Raw genomic sequence first — 19,302 nt, 5'->3', positions numbered from 1 at the left:
TCCCTGGGACTCCTGAAGGATTCCATAGCAAGCAGCACAGTTTAGTCCTACAGGATTAAGCCATATAGTGTTCACGATATAACTGAACATTTTGTTGTGATGGGACAGTAGATGACTCTAAAATGCATCCCTGTCAGCAGCACTAGCTGTGCCATGCAGCAAGACCAGCAGCACATACATAATTTTCCCAAAGCTTCTGTTTGATATTTAGTCAACCAGATGGCCTTACTTTGCAAATTAATCCCATTTCCACTCAAATCTTCTCATTCCATTGCAGTCCATCTTTTCTACATGGGTCTATATTAGATTTATTTATTTATTTATTTTGCATGTGTTGACCGGGCTGGTCCAGCTGGATATATTTCCATTTTCAGTAGAGGCCTGGGGAGAAGAGCTCCACATATAAACCACCACCACACAAAAAATGTTTATAATAAACAAGAAAGGTATTACAGTTTAAATTATGGGAAGACTATGAGACACACTACATTAATACATAATACACCTACAGATCATTTTACAGTATGAATATCTAGGGCAACCCCAAGACATTATTAGAATACATTTAAATCCTTGGTTATTCTAGTTTACTCTAGACAGTTACTATTTCCAAATGGTTAAACAGTAACAGTAGAAAAAGGAGGAAGTACAAAGAAATAGCAGGAATACTACCTTCAGGATACCTTCAGGTAATGTAGAAAGGGTCTATATTAGATGAACGAACGTTCATCTTAGCGAACGCTCACATGAGCGAATATTGCGGTACTCAAAACCACAATTGTGAGATCGCGGTACAGTGAAGATGGGAATATTTGCTCTTTCCTCATTGCAGTGTGATTTCGGAGTTGGAATATATATTTGGGGGGTTAGTTTCGAGTATCTGGATATTTGCTCATGTGAGCGTTCGCTAAGATGAACTTTCGTTCATCTAATATAGACCTTTTCTACATTACCTATCCAATACAAACCACCTTTGATTTAATATCTGCAATAGTGGATTTAGTTTTTTACAATGACTATCAACTCCCCCTCCCCCAATTATTATATCTTCAGCAAAAGTGCATGGTAGTGAGCTCATTCTCCCACCTCTCCCCATGCTGCCAAGGCTTAACCTTGTACAAAGCAAGTGATTCATGAAAAGATACACATCTGAGTTACATGTCAGTATTGTAAGAGCAGAATAACACTTACACATACCATAAAAGCTGTGCAATGTCTTCCTAGTCTCACATTATTAAACACTTTGTACAGCATACAAGATGGGCTGGATGATCCCTGTCATACCAAACTTTCTTTCACTGCAGTACATTTCCCTTCCTTATCTGTTTATGCAAACCCTTCCTCAAACACCCCTGTGCTTACATTGTCTGCGGTATCCAGGCACACACAGTCAAATCATGACTCTGCTAACATGCATTTGAACCCTGTGCTGCATCTGCTGCTGCTGTGTATGTGATTCATTTGGTTCCTGAGCAGAGAGGGAATCTGCATACCGACAGCAGAAGGGGCTAGGCTATACTTTGTCATTCTGTAGAAAAAGCAGAATGCACAGCCTTCCTGACAGAGTTCATAATACATTCATGAATCCCACACAGTCATCCCTTACAAATATGTTTAATCTGCTGGAAAATATATGTGCATCACAGTCCAGGTCACACTAATCTAGTATTGCCTTCTAATTTAGTTTTATTTCTTGTCATCTGTCAAAAGACACATTTCTTGCTTTCTTGCTACCAGCAAAGGAAGTCATCTTTATGCATAATTCCTAACTTTAATCCAGGTGCCTTTTTCTCCTATGGCACATTAGCAAATTTCGTAAATCAGTGTTGATGAATTCTGATTATATATTGAAAATCTGAATTGAGTCTTATAAACTAATAGGATGGCAATCAGAAGTATGAAACGTGAAGATTTTTTAAAATGATATTCACTATACTTTCTGGGATGGTTAATCACTTGATTGTTACTGTCAGTTTAGTTTAATTAAGAACTGCATAAAATGGGAATTAATGTGGTACAGCAAATTTCATATTTCTTGGATTATGACAGAAATTGTCAATGTTTAACATTTGCAAAGCAATTAATTATTTTAAAAGAAGAATAATCTATGAATAGGCATGTGTATTACCAGAACATTGATATGTGCTTAATGAGAAGCTAGGCACTTGTGTCCTTGATCTGCTATATCCCTGTATAACTTTGGCATGTATTAATTCTCACTGAATCCGAAGTCTTTGCAGGACTATCACATAAAAAGCTAAGGCTGGAACTGCCACTGCTAAACTAATCAATTTGTATTTCAAGCTGTTTTCATAGGCTGACTAACTACTATGTAAACCAGTGTAGCACCTATTTCACTGTTTCTTTGTTACCCAGGTAAGCCCACTGGACAGAAGTGCCCATCTTCAGGACAACTAGGGAGCACTATCTGATTATGTGACTTGTTCAGTGTCATACAGTCGACAAATGAATAATGCTATACCAAACACGGCATCAAACCCTGGATTACAGAAATCAGCTCATTAACATGCGCCATCTATTGTTTTGCATATTACCTTTATATAGTTGAACCATCTATTGTTTATATATTACCTTTATATAGTTGAAAATCAGAATGTCAAATCCGTTGTGCTACTCGAAATGACGAATTCTGTATGTCAAATAACACCGAAGTTCGAAACTCAGCAAATCGAACAGCAGATTCGCTGTTTCGAACTACAATGTTGAACACACAATGTAATGCAGGGGTGCAAGCCCTCCCAGCACCCTCCATGTGAGGGGATGCGTCCCCACACCCCCCTACTTTAATATTCTAACTCCAAGATCGCACTACAGTGGGGAAAGGTTCCATTTCCAGATCCCCACTATAGTGCAATCTGCACCCAAAATGGCGAATCTGCAATGAGTGAATGTCACTGTGCATTCGCCCACTGTACATTCGCAGCATTTTTTTTTTTGACTTTATGAAATCTTGAAAAAGTCCTTTTGGACTTTTAAAAAAAAAATGCAATGTACATGCAATGGGTGAGAAAGAAAATTTGTCTTGAAATATGGGGTTGTATTCAGGCCTTAGTAAATGTTTATGTAGTTTAGGTACTCAATCCACTATGAAGATACTGATTATTACACTGCTAATAAAGTCCCATTCAACACAATAAGTCATAACATGAACATCAGTTTTAGACTTTTATTTTGGTTTTACACTACTGTTGACATTTCTTCAGATGCCTAAGGTGAGATCGTTGTGAGGGTTATGTGCCATTTGTCTGCTGTAAAAGTGAAAAGACACTTTGTAATGTAGTCCTGGATGCTGGGTTCTAGGAATGCTTTTGTATGTGTTATTGAATAAAAAATGTGTGATCAAAGTTAGAGTGTGAGAGATTCAAGGCTGGCAAATACAATTTCTTACTATATACAAACATAAGGAATGGTCCTAGGAACAGATGATTGAATATATATGAGTGATTATACTAAGTGTGTTGTTTAAAAGTGCTCTAGTGTGATACATATGATAAAATGACACAGAGTTGTAGCAGTGGCATTCAACATTGTGATACTAATGTCTTCATGCAAACAATTATCTGTAGAACCTCATGAATGTGCCAGCTATGGTTTTACAGATGTTTAACAAATAGTTTTTGTATTTTGACAAATTACTGCTCCAAACATATATGGAGTACAAAATATATGGCATCAATAAATGTTTGTTCATACAAAAGGAAAAAGTATTACTCACTAGGAACTGAACCCAGGCATCTTGCATTGTACTCCTTCATCCACTGAGGATCAAATCTGTAAAACCTTTTGAATAGAGTAGATATTGTTTACTTATTTACGTTTGTTAACTGATGCAAGGCACTGATCTCAAAGGACAGATTTCAGTTAATGTGTGGGTGCAAGGCATAAAGCTATACAGTCTCTGAATGGAATAAAGTGGTATACAATGCTTAATCAAACATGATAAAATATTTAAATTTATACAAAGTAAAGTACTGCAAAATAACAAATCACAAACTGATTTGGAAGGAGCCAATTTACCCCTAGTTTGTCACCTACGTCCTTAATGGGCTGGGCAGCCTGTGAATGCTTGATGTGTACAAGCCTATATCATAACTGTAACATTCCTTAGGGTACTGACACATCAATAATATTTTGATAAATTTGGGATAAGCTTGGCTAGGCTTTAAATGACTTTTGGGCCAATAGCCTAGTAACCACTTATGAATCTATGCAGATGTTACAATGAAAATCTAAAGATCAAAGTAATGCTATAAAAGACAATAGTTTTAGGCAGTAATCTACAAGACTGTGTTGATATCAACAATCAAGTAATTAAACATGACAGCAAGGTCATAAAGGATAGTTAATGTTTAGTTATCAAGTTAAATTAGAAGTGACCTCTCAGAGGGAGAATTGTGCAGTTTTATAGGTTCATAGGTTGTTACTATGATAATGGACACTAGAGCCCTTACATGCCTGAGCACCCCAAACTGAGAAACCATGGTCAATACAATGTAACTTGTATTGTGTCCTCTGAAAAGAGGTGTCATTATTAGGTAAGGACCAATGGCTTAACATTATACTTCATATTGAGACTATGCTTGCCAGATATAGAAAAGTGCCCAATTTCAGTAATGTAAACAGTATTGATTCTAGCATGTCTGCTCACTGAGTGAGTCAGAACAGTGATGTTCCCTGTGTGGTGCTAGCAAGACGAACCACACATTCTGCTAGCATCAGTTTGGGGAGTAGAAATGTCCTTTCTGACGGAACTCACTGTGAATAGGAATCTGTATTCAAGCTGGGCTACAAGGAATCGTTTTCCAATAATGTTTCTTCTAAAGATAGGAAGTGATATATCTTTCTAGTTCTAAAGCTTGGTTTTGGCTTTAGTTTGTTCAGTACACAACTTGAATGACAGGATTTGCAGAAACCTATTCCAATATATTTGAAAATACAATGGCTTTATGGGCAAATCACTAGAGTCATCAGTATGCTACTTACCAAGAAGATTTTATGTTTATATCAAAATTCCATTACTTTGGTTTCCTGGAGTAACAGATTACCATACTGTATTCATATAACAGAACTAGAGGGTTTTGCAGGTCAGCAAGCATTTCACTTATAAAGAGGGAAAAGAGTAGAGTGGTACTAGATTTAAATCTTGAGTTACTCCTTTGGAAAGAGGGCTGAGATGGAGAGAGAGTTACCAGTTTTCAGGAGACAACGCTATTAACAGGCAATTAACAAATCAGATAATAGCTTTTTAGTTACACCTGCTACTAGGAAAGCTTCTTGAAGGTCTTATGGTCCACTAGACCAAGGGCTAGCCTTAGCAATTGTTGTATACAATACAGATCATTTTGGTGTGGCCCCAAGCTGATGTCCTTGTTGGAATACACACTTTCAATGTATATTACAAACAAAGCAATATATTTATTAGTTTATACTTTATCAAAAGCACATTAAATATAAATAAATTATCAATTTCCCTTGGTAAGTTAAGTATTCTACTCATACAGCTGTCTTTGGGAGATACTGCACACAACACTAAACAGACCATTATACTCTGAAGTAGGTGCCTTTGAAACAGGAAACCTTAGAAACTCTTCTGACTATTCACAGTCCCCAGCTCTTGCCTCCCATGCCTAATGTCCTTGGATACCAGGAAATGCAGTTATAAGGAGTCAGTGGGGACTGGCTTGATAGTTGTGGGGAGATGGGGGGGTGGGGCAAAAAAGAACATAAGAATTTTCTAAACCTCATTTTGCATTCTCATCCCATATTACTTTTTTTCCTTCATGGGATTCCAGTCACCTCCTGCTGGAATTCTGAATTGTTGAAACACCTTTCCAAGTTAAGTGGCATACCTTATTACAGCCAGTGTGTTTCCCCAGGTAGGTTGCTTAATTTATAATGATCCTGTCATAGCCTTGTACAGCAACCCTCCCCGAGTGGGTGCAGGAAATTGGCCTAAGGTGGACCTTGCACAGACACACAGCTTCAGTATGATATGAAAATTATGCTCGAGTAAGTGTGTCCCTTATTCATTTTGAGCAGGATGTTATGCATGAGGTTCCAGAAACCAATTCTTGTACTCCTACCAGTTCAGAAGCCATGCTAGTATTTGGAAAATACCATACGTTTTTCTATGGGAACTGACTTGAGAGTGGATGATTTCTTGTAGAACTTTGGAAAGAAACCTAACAATGTTTTCTTTTTTCAGAGATCAAAGAAAATGTAAGAAACAGAGAGGGTAAAATCTGATACAAAAAGAAAATTAATGTAATCTTTACATGGTTTCATAAACCAAGGTTGGATAGTCAGTACCTGGAGAGAAGATTTTAGGAATTTTACCTAAAAGACTGTTTTAAGTATTTTATATCATCACACAGATCTAAAATACAAGGGTGGAATGATGGAGGGATAATTAATTTATCCATTGCTGACAAGGTTAGTCCACTACACTACTATGGGAAATTTGGCCAACCAATCAAGAAATTCTCCTTACTCTTTTCAATAGATGCCATGGGATCTTTTATATCCACCTGAACCACCACCAACAGATGCATATGGGGCTGCAATTTAACATCTCGCTTGAAGGCCAGCACAATCAGTAGTGCAGCACCTGTCTTACCCCACACTGCAATCTCAGCAATCCATCTACCTGGTGTTGGAATAGAACCCACAGCCTTCTACATCAAAGGTGATTGTGCTACCTATTACACCACTAACAGTGATCATATATTAGTAGGGAATGTATAGGAGGGAGACATAGAAAAGGATGGGCATTTGGAATTGAGTAATTTTGGGAGGAAGACAGTGGTTGTAAAATAATGACTATAATGGGGTAGGGCTACAAGTAGAGAAAGGATGAGTGGGATTGTTTGACATACTTTTCAGGAGGTTCTATATTACAAGATCGAAGCTTTACTTAATTGAATAAACCGTGAATTGTTGAATGGCCGATTTAACCCAGGGGAAACACTTCCCTTGGTCGTTATGTGGAGTATGCCCGTTTCTCCAATTTGGAGCGATCTCAGAGTTGGTATTTTTAGTTAGGGGGTGTGGGGGGCACAGCCCCCCAATTGATTTTGGATGTAAAGTTTTTTTTTTTTATTCGGCCAATGGACGTGTTTCTCTTGGTTGAATCGGCAGTTCGACAATTTTAGCTGTCGATATTACAAGATCAAGCTTTAGTTATTCGATTAAATAAAGCTTTGATGTTGTAATATAGATGCTTTCAGGATGGCATGGAACACTTAGGATTAGTTACAAAGAAGGAATTGAGGTTCAAGACTGTTCCAAACTATTCTATTGTGCTGATATTGTCTTTCCTACAGGATTTCTTTATTTTACTTTTATTCTAATACATTTGTTGTATTGAAAATGAACATTGGTTGTATGAATGATGTATTTGAAAAGTAAATGGTAATGTTCTATTCTGGTTAGCTGCTGACAGCTAAAGATGATTATTTTTCCTTCAGTTCTGTACTTAGAATGACAGAGTTTAGTTCCATGCTAAAAAAATGTGCATTGTTTTAAGCCTTAGTTTAGATGAGAACTACAGCGAGGCAGTTAGTTGACTATTTAACTATATTGATCCAGGGGTAGTTTGGGCATGAAGAAGGATTAGAAGTATGTATGAAGCTTAGGGCCGCATCATTGCTCAAAACACTGGGCCATTCAGTTTACATATATGTTCATGATAGATACTTTACTAGAAAAGCTCACTCAGACGCTGCCACAATTTGCTGTGAGGGAAAGGTTAGCTTGCTTTTGATTTCTTGTATTTTGTACTATTTTATTGCCTTCTTCTATTTTGTATACTGTGATTTGTTTTCTTTACACTGTGTTTTACTTGTATTCTGCATTTAATGGCATATTAAAACTAGGAAAGAGACAACAGCTGTGTCTTTTGTGAGTCACACAGAAATGTTTTCCTACCCTCCCACCCTGGCACTGTTGTGTTCTTAAACATGACCTATCAGGCAGTCTGGAATTGTTATTTAACTGTAGCTTTCAAACAGGCTTCATGCCTCATGAATGGAGAACAGCAACAGTGATCCCTCTGCAGAAAGATGGACCATCGACAGACCCTGGAAACTACAGTCCCATAAGCCACACTAGTCTTATATGTAAAGCCATGGAAAAAAATTACCATATAAATGATCAATAATGATGTAGTAAACATCCAGACACTGGACCCAACTCAGTTTGGCTTTGTCAAGGTCAGGTCACACCTACTCAACCTGGTGGACTTCTTTGAGAAGGTCACCTAAGCAATGGATGAGGGAAAAATGGTTCACACTGCCTACCTTGACCTGGCTAAGGCATTTTACACAATACCCCACTCTGACAGTGTTGAAAAACTCAAGAGATTAGGTACAAACCCGTACGTCACCTGGTGGATAGACAACTGGCCCAGAGACAGGACCCAGGAAATTAGAATTGGGGACTCCACCTCTACAAAGAGTCCAGTCACAAGTGGAGTCCATCAGGGGCAGGTCTTTGGACCGCACCTTTTTGGCATTTACTTCTCTGAAGTGAAAGCCAATGTCAGTGCTCTCTGGCTGAATAAACCTGCAGATGGTTACAAATTAGGAGCTGTCACTGAATCCCACACTGAAAGAAATGTTCTCTAGGAAGGGCTGACACACACAAACAGAGCCGTGGACTAAAACTAAATGCTAAGAAATGCATAATACCATTCTTCGGGAAGTCATCCACCTCTGGTAACTATCATATTGACAGCACACCCCTTAGAGTTGACCCAGTAGTCAGGGACTTAGGGACACACATTGACAGCAATAAAGCCTTTGACCATCATGTGTCTACAGTAGAGAGGAAACCATTCTATGTTGCACAACTTATAAACAAAGGTTTGGCATCTAGGTCCAAGGAAGTCATTGTTCCATGGTATTCAGCATTCATCAGACCTATCATTGATTACTATGCCACTTTGGTATATACCTAACCAAGCACATCCAACAATTGGAATGTCTAGAGATGTTCCTCACTAAAAGAATGCAGGGCATAAGTAAAATGTCCTATCCAGACCACCTCAAGGCCCTATCTCTGTATTCTGTTTCCAACAGGCTGTTGAGGGGAGATCTATGCCTGGCATATAGAGCACTGTCAGACCTCATTCACATGAAGCAGAGTTCCTCCCTAACCCAATTCAAGTGTAATTTGGGCAATTGGATGGAGAACAGGAAATTCATCCCTGGTTTGGCCCCTATGTCTCTTATGGACACAGGCAACCTGCAAATGGTTCATCTCCAAGGCCCCTGCTTGTAAATGTTTCATCTCCCAAGCCCTGGTTATACTAGAACTTGGGATGTATAGCTAGGTTTAAAAAGGCCCTTGTGGTCGTTAGCCTAGTAAACACCTACAAACATATAAACCTATGGAAGGGAGACAATCTTAGAGCATAGCTAAACACCAAATGTTAGCATTCCAACACAACTCTAAAAAAGATTTGCATTGTACTGTACTAAGCCAAGCTACAAAGCAATTGTATAGACCACTGAGTACACATTCCTCACCTTCTCTAATGAAATCGCTGAGCAGAAATGAGAGGAAGCTAAGTAATAAAAAATGGTGGTGATGGTATATGTGCACATGTGGTGTGTGTGTGTGTGTGTGTGTGTGTGTGTGTGTGCGTGAGTGAGTGAGTGAGTGAGTGCGTGTGTGTGTGTGTGTGTGTGTGTGTGTGTGTGTGTGTGTGTGTGTGTGTGTGTGTGAGGCTGGAGCACTGAAAAAAACAGGTATGCTATGTAAAAATTAAAAAGTGATTGCAATAGCTCCTGTACGTACATACGTACACCTTAACAGTCTTGACTAATAGAAATTAATACCTGATTGCTTTACATGATTCTAAGATGCACTGTATCAAAGGCCTTGTCATGCACTATAGATGTGATAAGTGAATGGTGTCTGAAAGGCAGTGCACTGGGCAGCTGTTCCTTCTAAAACTATAATGTTCGAGGATAAATGATGAGACAATGCAAGGAGAATCTAAAGAATAACTTCAGCAATTGGTAGGGGATGAGTAGCCAACACTGAAGGTACAAGGGATGAAGATAAATAAAGACAAGGCAGTGGTCATGGAAGCAAACGAGTTATCAGAAGAAACTGAAAATTGAGACAGAAGGGAAAATAGTACAACATGTTAACAGGTTCAAGTATCTGGCAGGTGTGTCTGAAGAGAAGGGTAGTCTGAATGAAAACATCAAAGGTAATATCAGAAGTGATGCAGTACTGATAAGAAGACCATCTTTGATAATAACACAGCAATAGTAAAATCAAAGTTTATTATTAATTTTCCCTGGTGAAACCTGTTTTACTTGCCAATACTAGACAAACTGAACGACCTCTAAAAATGTTGCAGTTACACAACCTAACTAGTAGTTGCCAGGTATTACCTCAACAGAGTAACTGGATGTATTGGACATAAAAAAACACATAAATAGCAGTACACACACAAATTAAAACTCAAATAACAGGGTCTAAACAGATCACACATATCATAACAACATAAGAGCTTTCAGAGTTATACAGAAACAAACACAATATAGAAACATTGTAGTTACTTTTCCATATTCTCTTACTGCTTACTTGTAGAAATAACAAATGTGCAAACAAAACAATCACTGAAAATATCATGAATAAAAAAGTTTCTCTAAAGTACAGTTGTGTACACTTACCATAAATGTAGATGTTCGAATGTATTCACTGTTGCAGTCATTACATTTGGGTAATCTGCTGGCAGGTTGCCCTCAGTAGGCCTGTTTAACAAAGTCTTGGGTCCTGTGTCGGTTGCTGTCCCTTCTTCCATGATGTCAGGTCATCAGGGGTATAAAACATGCAGCCGCCATTACATCAGTTTTTCTTGCCCCAGATGTTAGGTGCCCCCCAAATGGGGAGCCAACTATTTAGTAATTAAAAACACAAACATATACCTCCAAACAAAAGCAAATACACCAAAAAGGCTTTTAAGCATAGTAAAGGTAAGAAGAGGCATAGTAAGAGAAAAAACAGGGGGTTGGAGGGAGGGTAACCAGGACTGCAACAGTGAATACACTCAAACATCTACATTTATGGTAAGTGTATACAACTGTACTATGCTCGTCGTGTTTCACTGTTGCAATCATTACATTTGGGTAGATTCCCAAAGCTATGGTTTGGAGGATGGATTTATACAGCATTAGGACCAGCTATGAGGCCCTGCAGGACAGCATATGTAAAGCCAGCTCTGGATTTAGAGAAGAAAGGTAAATGGTAATGTTTGGTGAATGTATGAACTGAGCTCCAGGTAGCAGCTTCTAGAATGTCTCTGGTAGGAATACCTCTGAGAAAGGCTGTAGAAGTAGATGCAGCCCTGGTGAAATGAGATCTGATCCCCTGGGGGATAGTTTTATCATGGTGCATATAGCAGAAATGAATACAATGGCTTGTCCATTTGGAAATAGTCTGCTTTGAAATAGCCTTTCCCTCTGCTCCTGCAGCAAATGCCACCAGTAGTTGTTCAGATTTTCTTTGAGATTTTGTCCTGTTTAAGTAAAATATAAGTCGTCTGTGTACATCCAATGAATGTAGAATCCTTTCCCCCTTGTTCTGTGGATTGGGAAAGAAAGTTGGCAAATGAATGGTCTGAGCCACACTGGATACCACCCTTAGGCATGAAGGATGGATTGGTCCTGAGACACCCTATCCGCATGAAACATAATGAAAGGCTCCACTGCCATATGAGCCAGTAATTTTGAAATCCTTCTAGCTGAAGTGACTGCTAAAAGGAAAGCTGTTTTCCAGGAAAGAAATTTTAAGTCTGCAGCTGCAGCTGGCTTGAAAGGAGGGAGAGAGAGTCTTTCCAATACAAAATTGAGGTCCCAGGCAGGGATTGGAGCTCTCCTGGGTGGTCTTATGTTTTTGGCCCCTCTGAGATGCTGCTTTAGCAGAGGATGAGAGAAGAGGGGAAGTTCTGTGTTGTAATGAGCTGAAATGGCTGAGGCATGGATTTTTATGGAAGAAAAGGACAGGCCCTTGTGAAGCATCTCAGTTAAATATTGTAAAATCTGAGGAATATTGGGCACTGTTGGCTTATCCCTTGTGATTGATTCCAGGCACAGAATCTTTTCCATTTGTCACCATAAGATTTTCTAGTACTAGGCCTTCTTGCCTCCAAAATGACATCCATCACAGGTTTGCTGAGGGATGCCAAGGGTGAATTTAGGTTATTAGCCACACTGCAAGATTCAAAGTTTGGAGCTGAGTGTACAGAATTTGGTTGTTCTGCTGAGACAGTAAGTAAGGTGTCTGAGGCAGGTACCACGGTGGTAGGTGTAACACATTGCACAGGAGTGGGTACCAGTGTTGGTGAGGCCAGTCTGGAGCAATCAAAATCATTTGTGGCTTGTCCTGTTTGACTTTTAGTAGAACTTTGGAGAGCGGAGGTAGAGGGGGAAAGGCATAGACTGATAGGTTTTTCCAGCTGAATGATAGAGCATCCACTTTCCAGGCATTTTGTGATGGGTTCCTGTGCAGAATTTGTCCAGCTGATAGTTCTGGGGTGAGGCAAAAAGATCTATGTCTGGACTCCCCCATTTGCGTGTCAATATGTTGAAAATCCATGGTTCCAGTTTCCATTCATGTGGGTCCATGTGATTTCTGCTTAGTTTGTCTGCCAAAGTATTCAGCTTTACTGGCAGGAATTAAGCTTGCAGTTGAATTTGATAGGTCAAGGCCGTGTTCCACAATGCCATGGCTAGTCTGCAAAGGGGGAGGAGTGTGTACCCCCTGCTTGTTTATGTACCACATAACTGGGGTGTTGTCTGTCTTTATCATTAATTGTCTTGGATGAAGGTAGTCCTTGAAGGCTGTCAGTGCATTCTGTACAGCTAGCATCTCCTTTTGATTGATATGAAGGTGCATTTGATTTGGGCTCCATTTGCCCTGAATGCCCATCCCTGCCAGATGAGCCCCCCAAGCATAGTCTGATGCATCTGTAGTTAGGGTTTGGGCGACGGGGTGGAGTGAATGGCAGTCCCTTGTTTTGGTGGCAGGCCTCTGCCCACCATAGGAACTCTAGTTGCAGGCAAGGTATGATAGGAATCATTGTTTCCAGGCTGTGACAATGTTGACTCCATAAACTCTTTAAGTACCACTGAAGTTTCCTCATATGCAGTCTTGCATATGGAATTAGAAGAATGCAGGAGGCCATGAACCCCAAGGCTTGCAGAATTTGTCTAGCAGATAGCAGGGTTTTTGTGGCCACCTGTTTGAAGTAAGTCACCAAATTAATTTGCTTTTCTGGCATAAGATAAGCCATCTGGGCAGTTGTATTCAAGCTTGCACCCAGGAATGTAATTTTTTGAGAGGTACCAGTTGTGATTTCTTTTCATTTATGGTGTACCCTAGACAAGTTAGAACCTTTTTACAAACGCCAGATATTTTTGAAGAATGTCCCTGTTTACTGCCTGAATTAGACAATCGTCCAGGTATGGATATATTTGAATATTTCTTTGCCTGCAAAATGCAATTACTGGAGCCAGACACTTTGTGAAAACCCTGGGCGCAGCAGATAAGCCAAAGGGCAGTGCAGAGAACCGGTAATGCAAATAGCCTGGTTTGAAGCATAGGTATCTTCTGCAAGATTCCCTGATTGGGATATGCAGATAAGCCTCTTTTAAGTCTAGAGTTACCAACCAGGCAACTTTGCCTAGCATAGGAAGTAACTGTTGAAGAGTCAGCATGTTGAATTCTGGAATGTCCAGAAATGTGTTTAGAGTAGATAAGTCTAGAATTGGACGCCATGATTTCTCTTTTCTAGGTACCAGGAAAAGTCTTGAGTAGAAACCTTGTCCCTTTTCCTCTTCTGGGGCTGGTTGAATAGCTCCCATGTTCATGAGAGACAGTACTTGTTTCTGGGCTTCTGCCCATTGATTTGAGGGCAGGTCTGGCCATCCATTTGGGACTGGCAATGTGTGGAAATGAAATCTGTATCCCTGGGATACTATATTTAAAACCCATTTGCCCTGGGTTATAAGTTACCAGTTTCTTACATGAAGTGCCAGTTTTCCCCCCAAAGGGGCAGCTGAAAGGTAAGTGCTTGGTAAGTTTAGAGGGAAGTCATCGAGACTGCTTATCGTAGGAAGGTGCCTTGTTGTTTCCAGATTTGGAGGAGGAAGCACCCCATTGTTTTGTTCTAAAAGCCCCTTGTGACTGAAACCTGGAGCCTTTGGAATGTCTGGGTTTGGCTTCAGTGGCTCTCAAAGGAACTGGAAAGGACCAGTTCTTAGTAGGCCAGTGCCTACTACATCTTGGAGGTTGCACTTGTAAGAAATATTTCACAGTTTGCATAGATTTAGCTTTATCTTCCATCTTTTTTTAAAAAGTCTTCAGCCTTATTACCAAGGAGACAGTCCTGTTGTAAAGGATCATCCAACAATTTTGCTTTAACATGATCAGGCAGAGTTTGCTCTTTGAGCCAAGCATGCCTTCTTAGCACAGAGCTAGTTACAGCAGCCCTCCAAAGAATCAAAACCACATTGCAAAGTACGTTTTCCAACTTGTTCAGCTGAATGAAATAAATTCTGTAAATCTTTATTTTCCACACAGTCAGAAATTAACATAATTTTCTGTTTAAACAGTCCCATGATATGCTGCTGGTATTTAAGCATATGAAATTGACAGTTTAAAGCCCTGATTGCCAAGGTTGCAGAAGTGCAAACCTTCTTACCCCATCTATCCAGTGCCCTGGAATCTCTATCAGAAGGGGTAGGATTTTTAGCAGTAGAAGCCTTAATGCCCTTGGGACCCTGAGAAATGGTTTCAGGATCTGCAATAGGATTTTTGAAAAGGAATTTGTGGGAGTCAGGAGCCCTGTAGTATCTGTCTGGTTTACAAGGACCTGGAGGCAGAGAATCAGGAGCCATACTAGATTCTGAAAAAAAACTTCATCAACAATATCTAGGACAGGAGGTATAGCCAAAGGCCTATGTTGAGGAAGTAGAAGAAAATCCCTAAGTCTCTTTTTTGATTCAGAGAAATCCTGACTTTCTCAGGAAATGTTCCCGTAAGGTATGTAAAGTTTCCCCAAAAGAAAAATCCTCAGGGGGAGAAGCAGAAGGAATGGAATCATCTGCATCAGAGTCCTCATAATTAGGTATAGACAAATCCTATTCATTAGAAGAATCAGAAATAGAATCCTGTTCAGAAGATTCATAATCAATGTCTTGCCTAGACCTCCTAGAAGGGGGGGGGGGGTTGGCTACACCTTATTAGAGTAATTAAATCTTCAGCCATTTTGATCATTTGTTTTTTAGGTATAGGGGCCTGCACATGTGGCCCAGGCATCGTTTTTTTAGACATAGATTTAGATGTTGGCCTTAGTTTTGAAGATGGCGTTGGTCTAATATACAAATCTGTAGGCCTAAAAAAGACCCTCAGAATCCGGTGCCTGCACAGCGGCTACGGACCCATCTAAGGTAGATGGGTTCCATAATTGAAGCATCTCGCAGCATACCGGACTCTGAATGGGTCTCAGTAGAGGCCTGTGAATCAGAAGTAGCGGGTATCAGAGGCTGCGAAAGCACCTTACTGAGTAGCGGTGAAATGGGGACTGGCTTAGGAGAAGCATCGTCATCAGTTTTGGACCTCGACGGCCTGTCTCTGTCTTTTTCTTTGCATTTTTTTAGGTATTCCGGTAGTCGGATTGCTAACCAACAACATTTCTGGATAACTAAAGCATGATCCAAAATATTTAGAAGCAAAGATATACTGATGTTTAATAGTGCGTTGATTAAATTTAGCACAAAACTGACAGCAAGGTACACTGTGGTCAGGGCCTAGGCAAGGAATACAGTACAAATGGAAACAAGTAATGCAATTATTAACTTTTACTGACATTGGTAAAGAGCAAGAAAAAGTTTCCTCAACGGGGTACTTAGCTTTTTAGTTGAAGACTTCAGTTCTGAAACTCGAAAACGAAAATTTCAGGAGTCGGCCAACCGGCACTTGCGAAATGCTTCTGCTTCGGGCACTGCGCATCAAGAAAGACTGATGTAATGGTGCCGGCTGCATGTTTTATACCCCTGACAACCTGACGTCATGGAAGAAGGGACAGCGACCGACGCAGGACCCAAGACTTTGTTAATCAGGCTGACTGAGGGCAACCTGCCAGCAGATTACCCAAATGTAATGACTGCAACAGTGAAACATGAAGAACATCTGCATACTACAAATTGTTTGTATCCATATGCCAACCAACAAGAACTTGGTTAATCTCATGTGCTGTCTGAATGCATGCAAAAGTACTGTTGTGTAGGAAGTTACCGTAACAGTGGACTTTCCTAGTGATCGATTCAAAACTGTTGAGGTTCCAAAGGCAAAACCTTCCATCGAACTATACATCTGATGTATGACCTAAGCCCATGGGTGTACAGGTACACAGTTGAATATATGAGTGTAAATCCTCAGACCGCCAAGCCAGTAAGCCTGAAGAGGCCTGAAATATAAAATAAACTAGTCAGCTAAGAGGGTGGAGGAAGAAAGACAGTAATCCCTTTGGTCCATGAGCAAAAGGTAAGGAAGAGTCAGAGTAGGGGGATGATAAGGAAGGATGGAATACAGCAACAGTAATCAGTAGGACATCTACCGTTATAGTAAGTCCTTACACAACTGTATTATGTCCTTCCTTAGATCACTGTCACAGTATTCCAAACTGCTGGGTGATTCCCAAAGCTTAAAAGGTGTTGGAGGGGAGAATTGTCCAGTAATCCAGAGAGAACTGCCCTGGCAAAGGCAGCACTGGGTTTAGAAAGGTCATCCACTTTATAACATTTGGTGAAAGTAGGCACAGAAGACCATGTAGCTGCTTCTAAAATTGTTGTAGAGTCACTCCTCTTGTAAAAGGTCCCAGATGAAGCCACTGCTCTAGTAGAATGTGCCTTTGCTGCACAGGATAAGGATTTGGCATGCTGAGTGCAGCAAAAGAAGATGGATTTAGAAATCTCGGTAGGAATAGTTTTTTTTTCAACTGGATATCCTAAATTGAAATCTTGGAAAGGTGCAAACAATTAGTCAGACTTGTGGATATCCTTTGTCTTACCCAGGAAAAATTGGAGCTGTCTATGCACATCAAGAGAATGTAGAGTTCTTTCTCCCTTATTTTGTAGATTAGGGAAGAAAGTGGGCCAATTTATGGCCTAATTGAGACAGTTTATTATTACACTGGGCATGAAACAGGGATTGGCCCATAAAGACACTCTGTCCTCAAAAAAAATATGGAAGAGGGAGTTGCCATAAGGGCCTCTAGTTCAGAGAGCCATCTGGCAGAGAAGTATACCAGAAGAATATTTTTCCAAGTACATAATTTGAGATAGAGGCAGTAGCTCTTTGTTTGAAAGGAGGAAGAGTGAGTTTTTCCAGCACAAAGTTGAGGTTCCAAACAGAAGGGAGGTCTGAGGTGCAGTATACATTTTATGAAATGTTTTATCTCTAGTCTGTTGAGAAGTGAAGGATCAAAAGGTAGACACGGAGATGTGGCTGAAATGTATGCCTTAACAAATGAGTATGCTAGGCCAGACTGCAAAAGCTCACACAAATAAAGAGATGACCATTAAGGTAGTAGCCTGTAGTATCTCCTGTTTTTAGTCCAGCACTATATAGTAAAACTTTGCCATTTTGCAATGTAAGATTTTCTGAAAGCAGTTTTTTTTGCAGGTTGGAAGAGAAGGGGAACCCAGTGCTGCCTTGGCCAAAAGGGTATCATCAGTTAGATCTTTGAAGATTCTCCTTAGATCTTTAATAAGACCTTGGGAAGAAGAGGAAGTGGAGGGAAGGCACATATAAACCTCCCTTTTAAAGGTAAGAACATTGCGTACATCTTTCAAGCTTGAGGACAGTAGGTCCTGGTGCAAAAGAGTGGGTTTGTTGTCGATGGAGGCAAAGAGCTCTATCTGTGGCACCCCCCATTTTTGGACTACATCTAGGAAGATTATGCTGTTCAGCATCCATTCATGGGGATCTTTCTTTGGTATGCTTAGAAAATCAGCCGGTACATTGCCCTGTGAGGGACTGTAAAACACTCAGAGGTAGAGCTTTGCTTTTGTGGCCTGCTTCCATGCCGAAAGAGCTAGTCTGCACAGTTAGTAAGATCTGCTGGTGCCCCCTGGCCTGCTTTTTTATGTACATGTGACTGTTGTGTTGCCTGTGAACACTCTTAGGTGACCTGGTTTCCAGCTGTAGGACATTTCCTCTAAACTCCCAGGTTGTCTGTTCATGCTTCCCATGCATTGTCTGATGCATCTGTGTGCAGCTCCTGTTGTTGTGTCTCTGGTTTAAAGGGCAGGCCCAGGTTGAGCTACAGCATCTCCTTCTTCAGGCAGGGCAGGAGAAGAACCTGTGTGTCTAGAGGATGAAAATGTTGGGACCAGGTGGATTTCAGGTAAATGTTGGGACCAGATAGATTTCAGGTACTACTAGATCTTCCTCATATGAAGTCTGGTAAAGAGGATGACTGGGATGGTTGCTTTCATGAACCCCAATGCTCTGAGGCATTCCTTTGCAGTACAGGACTGAAGAGAAGCACAGAAAGGAAGTAACTCATTAGGTTTTGCACTTTTTCTGGAGGAAAGATGCCTTTGTTAGTTTGATGTTTGGTCTGCACCCTAAGAAAACAAGGTCTTGGGTTGGTTTTATTGCTGACTTTTTTAGACTGATAGTGAAACTCAAGCCCTGAAGAAGGGCCAGGGTGAAGTTGAGATGAGCCAAGAGTATCTGCAGAGAAGACACCTCTATGAAAGGTCATCCAAATATGGGAATATCTGGATTCTATGAATCCTGCAGTAATTGAGGCACTTTGTGAAAATTCTGGGGGCTGTAGACAGTCAGACAGGAAATGCAGAAAGTGATATAATCCAGTGGGAAATCTTGAACGTTTTCTGTAAGTCAGGTTAATATGAATGTGGAGGTAGGAAGATAGGCATCCTTTAAGTCCAGAGACATCAGGAAAGCTTGAGAGAGAATCAATGGAAGTAAAGTTTGCAGGACAGCATCTTGAAAGATGGGACACAAAAAAGGTGTTGAGGTGGTGATATTCAGAATCATTCTCTAGTCTCCTTCTTTTTGTGAGGCATGGAATAGTGTGAAATGCAACCCATTTCCCACATATTGTGGCTACACCAGTTCTATTGTGCCTTGTTCACGCAAGGTTTGAATGATGGGATAGGTCAACTGCACCTGATTTTTGGAGAGGAAGGGATGCTAATGAATGAAGGCACTTCTTCCCAGGCCAGTCCG

The 19,302-nt window shown here is 40.3% G+C and overlaps 1 long non-coding RNA gene across 2 annotated transcripts in view; it reads right to left on the bottom strand.

Annotated features, from left to right (window-relative positions):
• The window catches only part of LOC122806965, a 770,054-nt gene that overhangs the window by 124,366 nt on the left and 626,386 nt on the right, over positions 1–19,302 (bottom strand). Inside the window, exon 4 of one of the 2 annotated variants that reach the window (XR_006365573.1) lies at positions 3,737–3,801. The exons of the other annotated variant lie outside the window; for it this stretch is intronic. This is a non-coding gene — a long non-coding RNA (uncharacterized LOC122806965). The remainder of the gene's footprint in view (positions 1–3,736; positions 3,802–19,302) is intronic. 2 annotated transcript variants of the gene reach the window in all.

This window comes from Protopterus annectens, chromosome 1.part1 (genome assembly GCF_019279795.1).
Source record: "Protopterus annectens isolate FY-2018-M chromosome 1.part1, PAN1.0, whole genome shotgun sequence".
Taxonomy (NCBI): Eukaryota; Metazoa; Chordata; order Ceratodontiformes; family Protopteridae; genus Protopterus; species Protopterus annectens.
The sequence above is the reverse complement of the archived record's forward strand: the minus strand, read 5'-3'. Positions and strand labels throughout refer to the sequence as shown.